This window comes from Monodelphis domestica, chromosome 4, assembly GCF_027887165.1.
Source record: "Monodelphis domestica isolate mMonDom1 chromosome 4, mMonDom1.pri, whole genome shotgun sequence".
NCBI classification, from domain to species: domain Eukaryota; kingdom Metazoa; phylum Chordata; class Mammalia; order Didelphimorphia; family Didelphidae; genus Monodelphis; species Monodelphis domestica.
The window spans coordinates 137,444,892-137,461,746 of NC_077230.1; the positions used below are offsets into that span (position 1 = coordinate 137,444,892).

General features: G+C 34.9%; 1 long non-coding RNA gene across 1 annotated transcript; it reads left to right on the forward strand.

The window, feature by feature from the left end:
- Window positions 1-230: 230 nt before the first annotated feature.
- Window positions 231-5,951, forward strand: LOC130453691 (uncharacterized). The gene is made up of 2 exons (XR_008911183.1): window positions 231-829; window positions 5,815-5,951. It is a non-coding gene; the product is annotated as an uncharacterized LOC130453691 (long non-coding RNA).
- The last annotated feature ends 10,904 nt before the right edge of the window (window positions 5,952-16,855 follow it).

The window sequence follows — 16,855 nt, forward strand, 5'->3', positions numbered from 1 at the left end:
CACGGGAAGGGTAAAGAGTTTGGAGACAGGAAATACTCAACTCTTAGGTGCATTGAAATTGACCCAAAGAGGGAAGAACAATCCAATCGATTGAGGCAGAGAATAGATTTGTGCCCTATAGGGGAGTAGAAAGGTAACAAATGGACTGGTGGAGAGGGAAGTATAAAGAAGGGAAAGGGTGGGGGTAGTTTTAAAAAGATTGCAAAGAAAATAAGGGGGGATTAAGAAGGGAGGGGGGTAGAAAGGGAAGTAAAATAAGGGAGGGGACTAGGGGAACTGATTAAAAATAAACATTGGTGTAGAAGGAAATAGTGAAAGAAGAAAAGGCAGGACTAGGAGTAGAAATCAAAATGCTTGGAAATACAAAACTGGTAATCATAACTCTGAATGTGAATGGCATGAACTCACCCATAAAATGCAAGTGAATAGCAGAGTGGATTCAAATCCAAAACCCTACCATATGCTGTCTGCAAGAAACACACATGAGGAAGGTAGCTACAGATAGGGTGAAAGTAAGAGGATGGAGCCAAATCTATTGGTCATCAACTGATAAAAAGAAGTTAGGATTTGCAATCATGATATCTGACAAAGCCAAAGTAAAAAAATAAATCTAGTTAAAAGAGATAGGGAAGTGTAAAAATGGAGATTTGAACCCCAGACTTCAATCCCCAGAAGTCCTTGTTAGCTCCCAGAATTCTCTCTAATCTCCCTGAATCTCACCTGATTGTGAGGTCACAAATTGTATTCAATCTGACTCTCCGCCTACTTTGAGTCTGTCTCTCAGCTTCTGCTTCTAGGGATACACTGCTCTCTACCTAGCCGGCAAAATGTAGGTTGCACATACTTTCTTATTTTATCTTTTCTTTATTTCTTAATCTTTAATAAACCTCTAAAAATATTATAATTTAGGCACAGAAATTAAATTTTAATTATAACAGAAGTTAATTACATCCTGATAAAAGGCTGTATAGACAATGAGGAAATATCAGTACTCAACATATATGCACTAAATGGCATAGCATCTAAATTTCTAAAGGAGAAACAAGTGGAGCTCAAGGATGAAATAGATAGAAAAACTATACTAGTGAGAGACTCGAACCTTCCTCTATCTGAACTAGATAAATCAAACCAAAAAATAAATAACAAAGAGGTAAGAGAAGTGAATGAAATCTTAGAAAAATTAGAGTTAGTAGATATGTGGAGAAAAATGAATAGGGACAAAAAGGAATACACCTTCTTTTCAGCAGCACATGGTACATTCACAAAGATTGACCATGTATTAAGGCATAAAATCATTGCAAACAAGTGCAAAAGAGCAGAAATAATAAATTCAACCTTCTCAGATCACCATGCAATGAAAATAATAATTAGTAAGGGTACTTGGAGAGGTAAATAAAAATTTAATTGGAAATTAAACAATACAATTCTCCAAAACCAGTTAGTCAAAGAACAAATCATTGAAACAAATAATATTTTAATTGAAGAAAATGACAATGATGAGACATCCATTCAAAGCCTATGGGATGCAGCCAAAGCAGTATTCAGGAGGAAATTTATATCCTTGAGTTCATATATTAACAAATTAGGGAGAGCAGAGGTCAATGAATTGGGCATGCAAATGAAAAAAAACTAGAAAGTGAACAAATTAAAAACCCTCAAATGAAGACTAAATTAGAGATCCTAAAAATCAAAGGAGAAATTAAAATTGAAAGCCAAAGAACTTTGATTTAAGAAATAAGACTAGAAGATGGTTTTGAAAAAAAAATAAAATAGAAAAAGTACTGGTCAGTCTAATGAAAAGGGAAACCTTAACCTCTAATGAAGAGGAAATTAAGGCAATCATTAAAAACTATTATGCCCAATTATTGGCAACAAATATAGCAAACTAGGTGATATGGATGATTACTTGCAAAAATATAAATTGCCTAAGCTAACAGAGGAAGAAATAGATTACCTAAATAACCCCATATAAGAAAAAGAAATCGAACAAGCTATCAAAGAATTCCCTAAGAAAAAATCCCCAGGTCCAGATGGATTCACAAATGAATTCTATCAAACATTCAAAGAACAACTACTCATGATATTATACAAACTATTTGACAGAATAAGCAAAGAAGGAGTTCTACCAAATTCTTTTTATGAAAAAAATATGGTACTGATCCCAAAGCCAGGCAGGTCAAAAACAGAGAAAGAAAACTATAGACCAATCTCCTTAATGAATATAGATGCAAAAATCTTAAAGAGGATACTAGCAAAAAGACTCCAGCAAGTGATCATGAGGGTTATTCACTATCGCCAGGTAGGATTCATACCAGGAATGCAAGAATGGTTCAATATTAGGAAAACCATCCACATAATTGACCATTATTAACAAGCAAAGGGACAAAAATCACATGATTATCTCAATAGATGCAGAAAAAGCCTTTGATAAAATACAACATCCATTCCTATTGAAAACACTAGGGAGTATAGGAATAGAAGGGCCTTTCCTAAAAATAATAAACAGTATATATCTAAAACCATTAGCAAACATCATCTGCAATGGAAATAAACTAGAAGCCCTCCCAATAAGATCAGGAGTGAAACAAGGATGAAAAAGAAATTGAAGGTATTAAAATTGGCAATGAGGAGGCCAAGCTCTCACTCTTTGTGTATGATATGATGGCCTACCTAAAGAATCCTAGAGAATAAACCAAAAAGCTAGTCGAAATAATCAACAACTTTAGCAAAGTCGCAGGATACAAAATAAACCCACATAAGTCATAAGCATTTCTATATATCTCCAACATATCTCATCAGTAACAATTAGAAATAGAAATTCCATTTAAAATCATCCGTGACAATATAAAATACTTAGGAATCTATCTGCTGAAACAAACACAGGAATTATATGAATATAACTACAAAACACTCTCCACACAATTAAAACTAGATCGAAACAATTATAGAAACATTAATTGCTCATGTGTAGGACGAGCTAACATAATAAAAATGGCAATCCTGCCCAAACTAATTTACTTATTTAGTGCAATAAGCATTGGACTACCAAAAAACTTTTTTACTGAATTAGAAAAAACCATAACAAAGTTCATTTTGAAGAACAAAAGATCAAGGACATCCAGGGAAATAATGAAAAAAAAATGCAAAGGAAAGAGGACTTGCAGTCCCAGACCTCCAATTATACTATAAAACAGTAGTCATCAAAACAATTTGGTACTGGCTAAGAGACAGAAAGGAGGATCAATGGAATAGAGTAGAGGTAAATGACCTCAGCAAAACAGTCTATGATAAGCCTAAAGATCCCAGTTTGGGGACCAAAACCTCCTATTTGATAAAAACTGCTGGGAAAATTGGAAGACAGAATGGAGGAGATTAGATATGGATCAACATCTCACACCCTACCCCAAGACAAACTCAGAATGGGTGAATGAACTGAATATAAAGAAGGAAACTATAAGCAGATTAGGTGAACATAGAGTAGTATACTTGTCAGATCTTTGGGAAAGGAAAGACTTTAAAACCAAGCAAGAGCTAGAAAAAATCACAAAATGTAAAATCAATAATTTTGATTACATCAAATTAAAAAAGTTTTTGTACAAACAAACTAATGAATTAAAAATTAGAAGGGAGGCAACAAATTGGGAAACAATATTCATTTAAAAAAAAAAAAAACCTCTGACAAAAACCTCTGGATCTGCTTAATTCTTTTCCTGGGACTTTTTATTTTCATTGGAGATTTCCCACTCTATTTCATTCTCTTCAAGAATATGCCACAAGCTAGGCTGCTTATCCTACAAACCAACATGAAATATTTTGACAAAGTTCTAAAAGTTTTAACTGTTCTCAAACATGTAGAGTGGAGATTCCCTGTACTTCTTTGAGAAAATTCAGAGCTCTGACAAAAGAAACCTAAAGGGATAATAAATACCGGGGGAGGGGAAGAAAACTTTAAAAGAGATCTGAAATTTTCTTGCTAACTATTTTGAGTGTATTCTCCTCCTATAATAGTGAACAAGTCTATTGGGATTGGTGAAAAGGATTTTGACTGCACTGCCTGCTTGCACCTTCTCATTGGTTTATATTATTGTATTTACTGATTGCCTTATGGTTTAAATTTATTTTTTGTTGATCTATTTTAATATAATCAGTGTCTTTCTGTTATACTGAATCATTTAAAGCTGTGCTTTGTCTATACTGATCTTTAATTTGTAACTTTACCTTTGCTGAAAAAAAATATCATTGTAAGCTCATGAACATCTTACCCAAACCATTTTCACTATATCCATAGAAGATGACTTGTTGTCTTTGTGTATTGTCACTTTGATTATGATGGATGGACTTCATCAAAAGCTATATACAATCTTTAGAGAATTTAATAAGCTAAGAATTTAATTGTAATTTTAAGGGGTCTTCAGAAATAATTTTGGATAACTAATGGTTTCTTAATGGATGATATTTTATATTTATATTTATATTAAAAAGAATGTTGTATTAAAGATAGAGGACCAAAGAGATGTTCCTACCAAGGTGTTTCTATGAAGCAGGAAGCTGAAAAAAGAGCTCCTGAAAAACTCTTCAGTTTAATTTTCTTCCACTAGAACAATCTAGATTTCTTGGTGATGTTCTAAACCCAAATTAGTTTTACTTTGTTTAAAAAGATGTTTGCCAAGTTTGAAAGTTTTGCTACATCTGTAAAAATTGTGACAAATATCCATCAGTTCATAGAGTATTTTTTATGTCATACATCAACTTATATGAAATATGATAGTGGGTTTATTTGCTATTGTAATTAACTGGGCTATTGTGAATTTTGGGGACTTTGGTACTTCTTTGAATGTGCATTATCTACTGTGTTACTGTTTTATTCTGAAAATCATTATACTCACACATGGCTCACACAGTGTGCCACTGATTTTAAGCTATATATTTTTGATTTTTAAAACTTTTTTTATTATTGTTTTTCCTTGCATGCACAATATAGCATCTGAGTTTCATCTTTTCTCTCATTTTTGTATTTGAAGCACATGTCAATAGTATTGAGATTTTTCTTTACTTTTAAAAAATTTTACAGTAATATAAATTTAAAATACGTTTGCTCTAATGTCAATGCATGCCCAAAAAGCTCCAGACTATAAAAATGATGCCATTGATTGTTCAAAAAATTATGGGACTTTGATTAATGATTTTGTTTGATTCCAGAAGAGATGGAATACAAAAAAGCCACTGTACAGTGCTACAGAAGCACAGAGCACCTGCATAGTGCCTATGGATCATATAGTCAAAGAGACTGATCCCAGTGGGATTGATGTAATTTTGAGCCAAGACAAATGAACTTGAACTTGTTTGGGGTTTGAGGTTGCAGTTGTTTTGACATATGTCATCAGAGGCTGAACTTCCTCTATGCCACATTCTATCAAGCACCTCCTTTTCACTGTCATCCTTGTTCCCAATTACTGCTGAAATCTAGTCCCTTTTCTGTCTTTCATGGTATGGCAAACTTTCTGTAGTACTAGCTACTGACTGGGTAAGTGCATAATTTCTCAAATCATTTTAATTGGGCTCTGATTTAAGGACCTGTTATAGGTTTGTTTTTCCTTTGCTTGGATTTTTTAGACTTAAGACTTTTACATTTTGTATTTCATCCATAAGTTATTTTTCTTTTTTATTTGGATTTTTTGATGTTTTTGATTTTCTTTTGCAAATTGATTCATATACCTCATAACTCAGCCATGCATTCCTGAGTGATCCCTGCATTTGTTATTATTCACCTGAGAGGGTCCTAATTTTTATTGTGAATTTTGATTTGAATTTGAGCAATTTTAGGAGAAGAAGCTTGCCAACTCCCAGAATCCAGAATATGCCATGAAGATAGATGCCTGCAGAGACCACAAGCCGAACCAGAATATCCAGAGTGAACTTTGGGATGTGAAATAAACTATGGGGGATTGAAATGCCTTTGTTTTGAATGTATACTCTTATGCCAAGGGGACTGCCCCCAAATTGGCTTTTTGTCAACCTAGTAATCATTGGTTTTGTTCTTTCTCCCCCCCCCCTTTTATTCACAAATTGTTGCATTTTATAAGTTAGTTGTGTTTCCATGATCCTTTGGTGGGGGAGACAGGTCTTTCCCTTTAATCTCTCCTACGTATCCATGTTTGCATGATTATGTGATGACATTTAAGTTTGCTGTGACTCCTCCTATGCTCTCTTTTTTTTACACAACCAGGCTGAGTTTAGGTACTTCCTTTTACTTTTAGTTATTACTAATAAAACTTTTCAAATGTATTACTTAGTTATTGATTATAAATTTTAATCTTTATACAAATCAGTTGCTAAATCCTGTCATTTCTATATTCACAACATCTCTCATCTACTAATGTTCCACTCCATTAAAAAACTATCACTTTCATTCTGTCCAGGTTTATAACTTTGGCATTGTAATTTACTTCCCATTAATTTTCTTTAAGACTCATTCAAACCCCAACATTTACATGAAGCCTTTCCTGATTTTACCTACCCACTCCTAACCCTACCTATTCCTGCCCCTCCTCCTTTATATTTATTTTATTTTATTCTGTTAATACTTATTACGCATATGTTGTCAGAATGAATAATCATTTATGATAAGGACTATTTTCATTTTTGATTTTGTATCTCTAGTGCCTTACATGATGACTGGTACATAGTAGATGCTCTGTAAATGTTTGCTGATGTATAGACCTGGGATTAGAATATAAGCATTTAAATACTAATTTACCAAGTTGAATGTCATCTGAGTTCAGCAGCATGCAGGGTAGTATATGTGTACATATGTATGTATGAATATATATGCACACACACACACACACACACATATATATCTGATTTGCCTTGTAGTAATAAGAAATGTGGCATCTACTTTGTAAGATGAGATCCACTGAAATCATAATTGCTTCTTTCATTTTTATATAATCTTTTGATATGAGGATTATACATTGGAATATATACCTGATAAGTAGAACTGTTAGTCAAATCTATATTAGGAATTGTCATTGAGGTGATTGTCTTACCAAAAAATCAGCATCTCTCCAATGTAGAGGAGACTGTTAACAAGTTGCTAACTTGAGGGCTTATGAAAGACATACTGCAATGTCTATACCCTTTTGCCGCAGATATTTTATTGCTCAAAATAAATGAAGGGTTCAAATTCTTGGGATGCTTTGAGGTTCACTAGACCCTTCTCCCACCAAGAAGGTGAAGAAGACAGGGGTATTTTTCCCTGTACCCAAACAGTTCCTCTTCAATAGTCTGGCTGCGATGCTCTCTTGGTTTGCTGTTTGCTGGAATCCCAGATTTCAACTAGCTTAATTGTTTTATATAGATCCCAGAGTGTGAACAAATCTCTCTGCCAATTCAAATATATTTCATGTCATACCTAGGGAAGTATTCATCTAGAAAACAACTGGAATTCATTCCCATATAATTAATATATTAGGGTTAAATGGAGTAGTGTGATTTGATACTCCCACCTCATACAAGTAGGTATAAAGTAAGTAAAGAGCAATTCTTTTTTAATTGGGAGGAGATAAGAAGGGCAATTAGTATATGTAATGGATTAGGAAAGACTATTTTGCAGCTGGAACTTGAGTAAATTTTAAGGAAAAGACAGAATTTCCCAAGTTGGACAGAAGGAATGCATCCCAATCATGGGAAATAGCCATAGCAAAGGATGAATATAAGTGGTAGATTGATATGTTTGAATAATTTTGTTTAACTATAGCATCTTTGAAAGGGAATAATATATAATAAATAAGGGAAGGTAGGTGAAAGTTTATTTGTGAAGGCTTTAAAAGTCAAACAGGGACATTTAAATACTATGTCCTTAAATTCAGATTTCCTTCTCATAATAGCTATGCCCTTAAATGAACATCTGAAAATTGCATAATAAAAATGTCCGTGGATTTCCAATAGCTGGATGTCACCCCTTAACATGCTAAACAGTATGTGATTTAATTAATTAATTAGAGTAGGAGACAAAAGGGGAAATTTAGTAATACTTTGAAGAGAAGGAAGAAAAAGAAAAAAAACCTGAGATAACTGAATAATAGTTTAAGAAAGAAAAGAGAATTCAACATAGCAGGATTTTATTTACTTTATATTATAGGAATGCTTTTCAAAAAAATTTCATTAACCTTCTGCTCATATAAAGAAGAAAAAAATAAGATGTATGCAATCATAAGGTTAATTCTGCATCTATCATATCACATTTTCTTACTGAAAATACAAATATTTAAAGAATTTCAGCAAGGTTTTATTTGGCTGAGTTTGTTTGATTATAGAGAAAACTAAAGTTTTACATTTCTAACTCATTCAATGTGTGGTTCTCCAAAACAAAGAAGCAGGGACATCAGTCTGGCATTACTGTGCTTCACAAATCCATTCAGGCCAGTGGGTCATAATTTCCTCAGCTCCATTTGCTCAGTGATTCCCCAGTGTTACAAGGCTGTAATGTCTGAAATGGATCACCTTGATGGAGTTCTCCATCACCCTGCAGCAAAGTTTTCTACCTATAAGATGGATACTTTATTCATGTGTTCTTTCCAATTGGTTTAGACTTTTTAAAAAATCACTGACATGTTTTGTGCAACACAGTTGGTATTCATGAATTTATTAGCTGACTCAGAATTGATTCTTTTGATAGCACACTGAATAAAGATGAAGCCCTTTTCCTCTATGAAGTTGGACAGACATTAGTTTCAGCTGTGACCTAAATAATCCAAAGGAAATTGAATGACTGAGATGAGTGATTCTCCAATTTGTAGGACAGTGTAGAAAAAGTATGTGGATAATTCCAGTCAAACAACTCTATGGGGATTTCAATCCATTTGAATTACTAGGAAAACTTGCCTCACTTCTTAACTTTACCTTGAATCAATACTCAATGTTTTTTATGCTGTGTTTTCTGAATCATTTAACTCAGCTGGTTCAGATAAAATTTAGTCCTAACATACCTAACCAGAGCTAGGTAATGTATTACTAAGGAACCCTAGTCATATTTAATGAATACTGACTGTACAGAGAACTGAGATGGACCTTGTTTGAGGAATAAGAAAGAATTTGGAGCCATGGCTAATGTTATTTAAGGAAGATGTTGTATCTGGGAAAACTTCAAGTAAAATAATGTATACAAAAAGCTTTCAAAGCCTTAAAAGACTGTGGTTCAGCAACGTCATCTTGTAACTACTTATTTCTCCTTCCATTTCTGTCTTTCCCTTTTACCCTTATAAACTGAGTATTGACTTTTGGGCTTGTGTTGTACTTAGAGCTAGGAGCTTTGCTATGTTCTTACATAGTCAGATTATGTCTGATTGTGCGTATCACATTTTAGGATGGCCATTAGTAGGTTTCAGAGTAACTGGAGGAGGGTAAAATTGTAAAAAAGGGCCATAGGAAGGATAGCTAAAGAAACTGGGGATGTTTATCCTTAAAATATGGCATATTCCACTGTCATAAAAGGAACTGACAGAGTATGATTGCAAATTGATGCATACAATTCTTCACATTATTTTCTCCATGAATTTTTTCTCTAGTATAAGTAATATGTGTCTTTCTTTACAACATAATGAATATAAAAATTTGTATTTTATGATAACACATTCACAATCTATATCATCACCTGTAGTCTTAGGGAGGGGAGAAAGAGAACTTGGATTGCAAAATGGCAGAAAACAATTATTAACAATTTCATTGACATGTAATTGGGGGAAAAGGCAAATTTTATCAGGACATGATGGTACAGACTGAGCCTGGTGAGTTACTTGAGTTCCAGAGTTCTAAGCTGAAGGAGGGTTAAAGAATTGTTATACAATGATATAATTGAACCCCCGTGAGCCTTTAGCATTCTGTGATTCTGTGATATTTTTCATCATCCTTTAAGGAAGGCACAGTAGATATTCCTCATGTTTTTTAAGAAATTATAAATTCAAAAAATACAGACACCAAGTGATGCACATCTCAGAGACAGAAAACGCTTTGCAATGGCTGGCTTAACCTTTCTCTGGATGCCAATGAGAATGTGACTATGTGAGGGCAAATCAAGGTTATTAAAATTCCTCCTGACAGTTGGTACAACAGGTGGTTCAGTCCAAATCAAAGTTATTTCCATGGCTCTAAAGAAGAAGCCACTTATAACTCCCCTGTTTGGAAACAATTCTGAATGTGTTCAGGAGAGTAATGGGGGAAGGAGCTTAGGAACTCTAGTCTTGCTAATATCATACACTAAGTATCTTTGTTGTAGAGCCTCATTCAGTCAATAATTTTTTGCCGAGTTTCTATTATATGCACAACACTACTCTATCAGCAGAGAGGAATACTTTTTTTGTAGTAGATATAATCCCAGGGGTTTATGGTTCACAAGGAAGATGGCATATACATAATATATAAGGAATGACTTAGAAGTCATGTAGAAGTAGTCATGTAGAAGTCATGTGAGTAATAGGTGTACCTACCTCACATGGCTTTTGTGAGGATCAAATGATGTAGGCCTAGTGTTCTGTTAACCTTTAATTATAAATATTTAACAAATGTTAAATGTTAGCTATTGTTATGGTTTATGCTTATACAATGATGAGGGTTAGCTAGGAGTTATCACAGGGTTCTAACCCATTTTCAGAGGACAGAGAAAGCATGGAAGCAGCAAGACCTATACTAGGAACTGAAAGAAAAGCCTTATTATTTTTTAAACTCTTACCCTCTGTCTTAGAATCAATACTTAGTATTGATTCCAAGGCATAAGAGTAGTTAAGGCTAGGCAATTAGGATTAAGAAGGGTCAAATGGGGGCAGCTGGGTAGCTCAGTGGATTGAGAACCAGACCTAGAGGTTGGAGGTCAGAGGTTCAAATTTGGCCTCAGACAATTCCCAGCTGTGTGACCCTGGGCAAGTCACTTAACCCCCATTGCCTAGCCCTTACCTCTCTTCCGTCTTGGAACCAAAACACAGTATTGATTCTAAGATGGATGAGTTTAAAAAAAAAAGGGTTAAAATAGATTGGAAGTGTCTGAGGCCAGATTTGAACCCAGGTCTTACTCCAGGCATGGTGCTACATCCAATATGCTACCTAACTGCTCTGAAAAGCATTTTTCTTGATAGGGATAGAGTGGGATAACACAATCTAGAAAGAGAGAAAGGAGTGATCAAAATGGCAGATACAAGAATGTTCTTGGTGTGTTCGGAAATAGTGATAAGATGGTCATGGTTGGGCCTGATGGTTTAACCAGGAGAGTAATGAGGATGAAAAATAGAAAGATCAGCAAGAATATAGAGGGATCTCTCATGCCAGGTAAGGCAAAATTTCCTCTCTAGGCAATGAAGTACCCATAAGGTTGTCTGAGAATGAACCTAACATTATCAAACTTGTGGCTAGATAAATTTTCTGGTGATATTCTGGAGGACACAAGAAGGTGAGACTGGAGGCAGAGAGACCATTTAGGAAGAAGTCACAAGAGTACAACAAGGAGGTGATAAAAACTCTAAAAAGATGCTGGCAGTGAAAATAGGAAGGAAAATTGACATGCAAGAGAAATCATGAAAGAAAAATGAACTTAAATTGGTAATTGATCACATGCTTTAGGGGAAAGAACCACAGACTGGGAACTGGGCTACCTGGGTTTTAGTCCTGACCCTGCTCGTGCCTTGCTGGCTAACTAGACAAAAAACAATTTCTTCATTTGTGAAATGAAGGATTTGTTTGAGATGACTCCATGGGCTCCATCTCAGCTCTGAATGAATCCACTTGGTGATTTGTGTATCTTGAATTAGTAAAAAAAGGGAACTGAAACAGCCATGAAGTACACAGCCCAGATGATGAATTTCATCTTCTCTAACTTGTCATGGGGTCATAAGGATTGTAGAGCTACACACTTAAAGGAATTTATAGAATCTCCCCATAAGAAATACATGGTTTTATCATTTAGACTATCCTAATTGCTGGTTATTTAGGCAGTCCAATAAATGGACCAAGTTTTTCCAAAGTCTGATTAAAAGGACCATTTTTTTGGCTGGGGTGTCTCCCTAGTACTTGGCATACAGTACAAACGAAATGCTTATTGAATGAATGATTTTCAAGTACATTTGTGTCTAAATCCAGATGGTAAAGTTTAGATTTACAGGACTGAGCATTGTACATATATATATATATATATAATGATCATTTTTCATTTTTTTGGTTCATTTTGCCTGTGGAGACACAGCTAGGGCATAGTGTTTGTTTATTGGTTCAGTATTCCTCTTTCTTATAGTATATTAGAAACTAGACCTTCCTCCTTATAAATATTTTCTGAATCATGTAATGTGAAAATAGGGAAAAAAAAGATGGGAATATTTTGGTGGCATATCCATAACAAAAATATACAGCAATAGTGTCTTTTTGCATCAGGCATATACATTTACATATATGCATATTTGTGCCCATATATTCACTCTATAAATAGTTCACAAATATACTTTTTTTGTGCAGAAAGGGGAAATAGGTGGTGTATTTGTTTCCAAAGAGTTAGAGACTTGCATGAGTATTTTGAGTCTATTTAAGCCAGTTCTGACAAAAAGTAATCTCTCTTCCAGAAATCATTATGGTGACAGTCTCAAATTGGTAAAAAGAACCAAAAGATGAGCTTCCATAGCTCTCTGCCCGGTGGGTAACATAGAGAGCTGACCTGCTTTTCAGAAGGCAGCAGTGAATCCATTTCTTGGCTGGGAGATATTGCACAATGGTGTATAATGCACAACTCATTTTCCAGGCAGACAGTAAGTAGCAGGTACCTGTCTCGGAGGCATCCCCTTGTTGATGACCTGCCTAGAAGGCAGATCTCTGTAGTTATCTGCTTGCCTTTTGAAGCCTTTCTACACACTGCCTGGTTTTAGCAGTCAGCAGGAGGTTCTTGGATTGATAAGCTCTCGGGCTGGACAGGCTGAAGAGTTATTTACCTGGGATGTCTAATCTCTCCACAAATACCCTGAGATCTGATTTGCAGATTATGCCTTTCATCATTTACAGCTGGTTTCCGTGCTCAGCTGTCTACAGCAGAAAGCTGGAAACGGTATTTTCCTAATTGGTAAAGAAATGTCCATATCACAGTTTGACCCAGATGAGGCTGTTATGACAAGTAATTGACATGCAAAGTTGTAGCGCACACTTCTGAGATGGCACAAGAAAAGCAAATAACTCTTGTACTTCAAAATGGCTTGTAAATCGGGTGGTGATGGAAATTTGGGGTGGAAATAGAGAATTTCATTCAGGGCTCTTTTTGTATAAGGGAGTCCAAATTAATTCTGAAAGCTTACATTTCTCTAAGTTATTTACAATAGATTGCATCCTAATATGTGTCACTAGCCTGAAGCTTTCATTTCCCTGAAGGAAGAAAAACAGAAATGTTGTGGTAAATAGCAAACTATGTTGAAGTTTAATTTGCATCCCTATAACTGTTGCTCTTCTTAACCAGTGCCAGCATCACTCCAGGAGAGGGGACAGGAAGTTAATCACAGCTTTATCTCTTCTCAACAACATTTGTGGACAGGTTAAAATCTGATGAAAGATAACCTCAAAAGCCATAAAAATGAGAGAGAATTCAAGAGGGTTCGAAGAGTGGGGAGAAGGGAGCAGGAGGTATGCCTGTATTGTTTTGTTGAAGTTGAAAGGAGATATGGGATTTAACTCTGGACTGCTCATGTTTTATTTGCTCATTGGATTGTATTGATGTTGCCTGCCATCTTCATTTCCCCAGCCTCTCATTGCATACCTGCACTGAGTCACTCAGATGAATCCAGTTGCCTAGATGGAGGCAGGCAGTACCATGAAGAGGGCTTCCACTGGAGACTGAAAATTCAGATATTTTCCCTATATTTCCATCAATGTCTCCCAACCACTGAAGAGATTTTAAAATCATGTGGAATGAGCCAGATGAACTTCATTTGCTTTTGTGACAGTTTTACTGGACTGCTAGTTGAGGGGAATAAAGACTTCATATCCATGAATTTCAGTAATACATTTGACAGTCCCTCACATCACTCGTACATACAAGGTACAGGGAAGTAAGTTAGGTGATAGTAGAGGTAAATGGCTTCAGAATGAGATGAATGGTTGTACTCAATGTACATATTAATGGTTCTGTGTCAACTAAAGAAATCTCTAAAGACTTCCCTCAGGGATTTGTGATGGCCTCTGGGTTGGTTAATATGTTCATCAAAGCCCTAGATAAAGTCATAAATGGCCATCTTATCATATTTGCAGGTGTTACAAATCTGGGAGTGAAACCTACCAAACAGGATGCAAATTATTCAATAGATTATTATGATTTGACATTTGATAGGGATTAAAGTCCCAAACTGCATATAACCTTCACAGTACAGAAGGAGAAGGGAGGCAGAATGGAACAAGAGAAGGATCACAAGTTTGGAGGCAGAAGGCTTAAGTTCAAATCTCTGCTTTGACCCTCATTTCTTATTTGTCATTGGGCAATTCAACTTCTTTGGGATGAGGTGTTTTTAACTGTAAAATGGGGGAGGCGGGAGTTTAGACTAGATGACTTCCAACGTCCCTTCAGATCTGCTTTGCTATGATCAAAACTGTGAAAAATACTAAACTATTTGGTGGCCAGTTCCATATGAGCTAAAAATATGATGACATGGTACCCCCCAAAGTTCATTGGATTAATTTGAGACTGAATTGATAGAGACATTGTGTCCACAATGATGAGGGTTAGCTAGGAGCTATCACAGGGTTTGGCTCTGGATTGCAGAACTTAAAGGAGAAATTTCAAAGAGGCATATATGGAATTGGACTCTATAGCTCTCCAGATAGCAAGTTCCTTATTAGTGCAGGTTTTTAAGTAGAAACTATATGGCTACTTTTCAGGAATATTATGGATTCTTATTTGGGTGAAGATGGACTATATTTCCTCTGTTAGATGTTACATCTAGTCAAGATCCTATGATTCTGTGAATATAGCTCCTGGGTAAATCACCTAATTTTTCAGAGCTGTGGGCAACTCACATAAATAATTTACAGAGAAGGTACAAGTCCTTATTTATAGAAGGAGTTTCTTCACTGGGGTACATTTGCAATTAAATAACAAGTCCAGACTCTCTATTCTTATAATTGCTTTAAATACTCCTAAGGGAAGGGAGAGGGAAGAAGATAAGCATTTATTAAGTGCCTTCTATGTTCTAAGGGATTTACAAATATTATATTATTTGATCTTTATAATAATTTGATCCTTATTCTGTGAGGTAGGTGCTATTATTATTCACATTATGCAACTGAAAAACTGAGACAGATAGAGAACATTTACTGACTTGTCCAAAGTGATAGGACAAGTGTCTGAAACTAGGTTTAAATACAGATTTTTATGAGTTCATGCCCAATATTCTATTCTATCCATTGTGCCATCTCACTGCTACATATATATTTTTTCCTCTCCCAATAGAATATAAACTCCTTGAATATTAAAATTGTTTTGTTTTTTTGTTATATCCCAATGACTTGTTTAGCATTTATTATGAAGTAGTTATTTAAAATATTTCTTGATTAATGATTAGTTTTAAATTAAAAAGCAGAATCAGATCTATGTCATTTCATCTCTCAGTAATCTGTGGGTCTGACCTGATTTGCTAGTAAAAAGTGTCTAGTACAGATTTTCAGTCACTTTCCAATGTAGCCTCCCTTGCTTTATGCCCATATATTTATATATCTCTATGTATGTATGTCCATATATTTGATTATAAACAAAAATCCCTGGGGGGTACTCACATAATTGGTTGTATAATACCAGAATAATGTTAGATTTGGGGTGAAGTTTTGACATTTAGATTGAAACAGTGGATCTTTATCCTTCTTTCATTGTCAATTGAAGTACATGGGAAGCATGATCAAATTTCCAGATAGGATTTTTCACAATTAATGAATATGTACCATAATAATAACCCCTAAACAAATGCAGGTTTCCAATAAATAGGAAGGAGTATGAATTTATTCCATAATTTATAGAGACATAGAACTAATATAGATAAACCCCAAGGAAAATGAGAGGCTGGGTAGTATGTATAATGAGGGACGCATACTGAACCAACATTCTTGACTAACTTCAAATAGGGTGCCAATGAGAAATCGCCTGTCTAATTGAGCTACAATCCCCCATCTCTATTGTATTAACTCCTTACAAATAAGATTTTTTTTAACCTGGTGGGGGGAAAGAGTTATGGAGTGGGATGACATAGAAGATAGTCCAACTAGGAGTATAGTCATATTAGGTGAGGGTGTGGCCCAGCCCTTTTTCTAGTGAGATTATGAAGGAAGTGAAATTCTGGAAGCCAGGTACCTTGTACCCAAGATCTCCAACATCTCAGGAAGGTTGGTCCCTGCATATAGCATGGGTTGTCAGAGAGCCATAAGATAAGTTGTAAGGAAGGCATTAGCTTCAGGAAAGAAGGTGCCCTGCTCTAATGGGAAGGAATTGCACCTTTATTGGGAAAGAACTGTGCTCTCTCTACCTTAGGAGAAAGTGCTCCTTTACAAAATGTGGGCCCTCTGGGATAGTTTCATTTGATCCTTTGCTGGTTATGACTATAATAGCAGTCATTAATTAAATCATAGTTTTGAGGATACAAGTGTTAAGAAGGGATGTTGCATTAACTTGTTCATATCTTTATGGGCATTAGCTGATTGATGAATATATATATATATATGTATATTATATTGTATATATGTATATATACTGTATATGTATGTATACATACATATATATATATGTATATATATATATATATATATATATATATATATATATATATATATATATATATATATATATATATATATATAT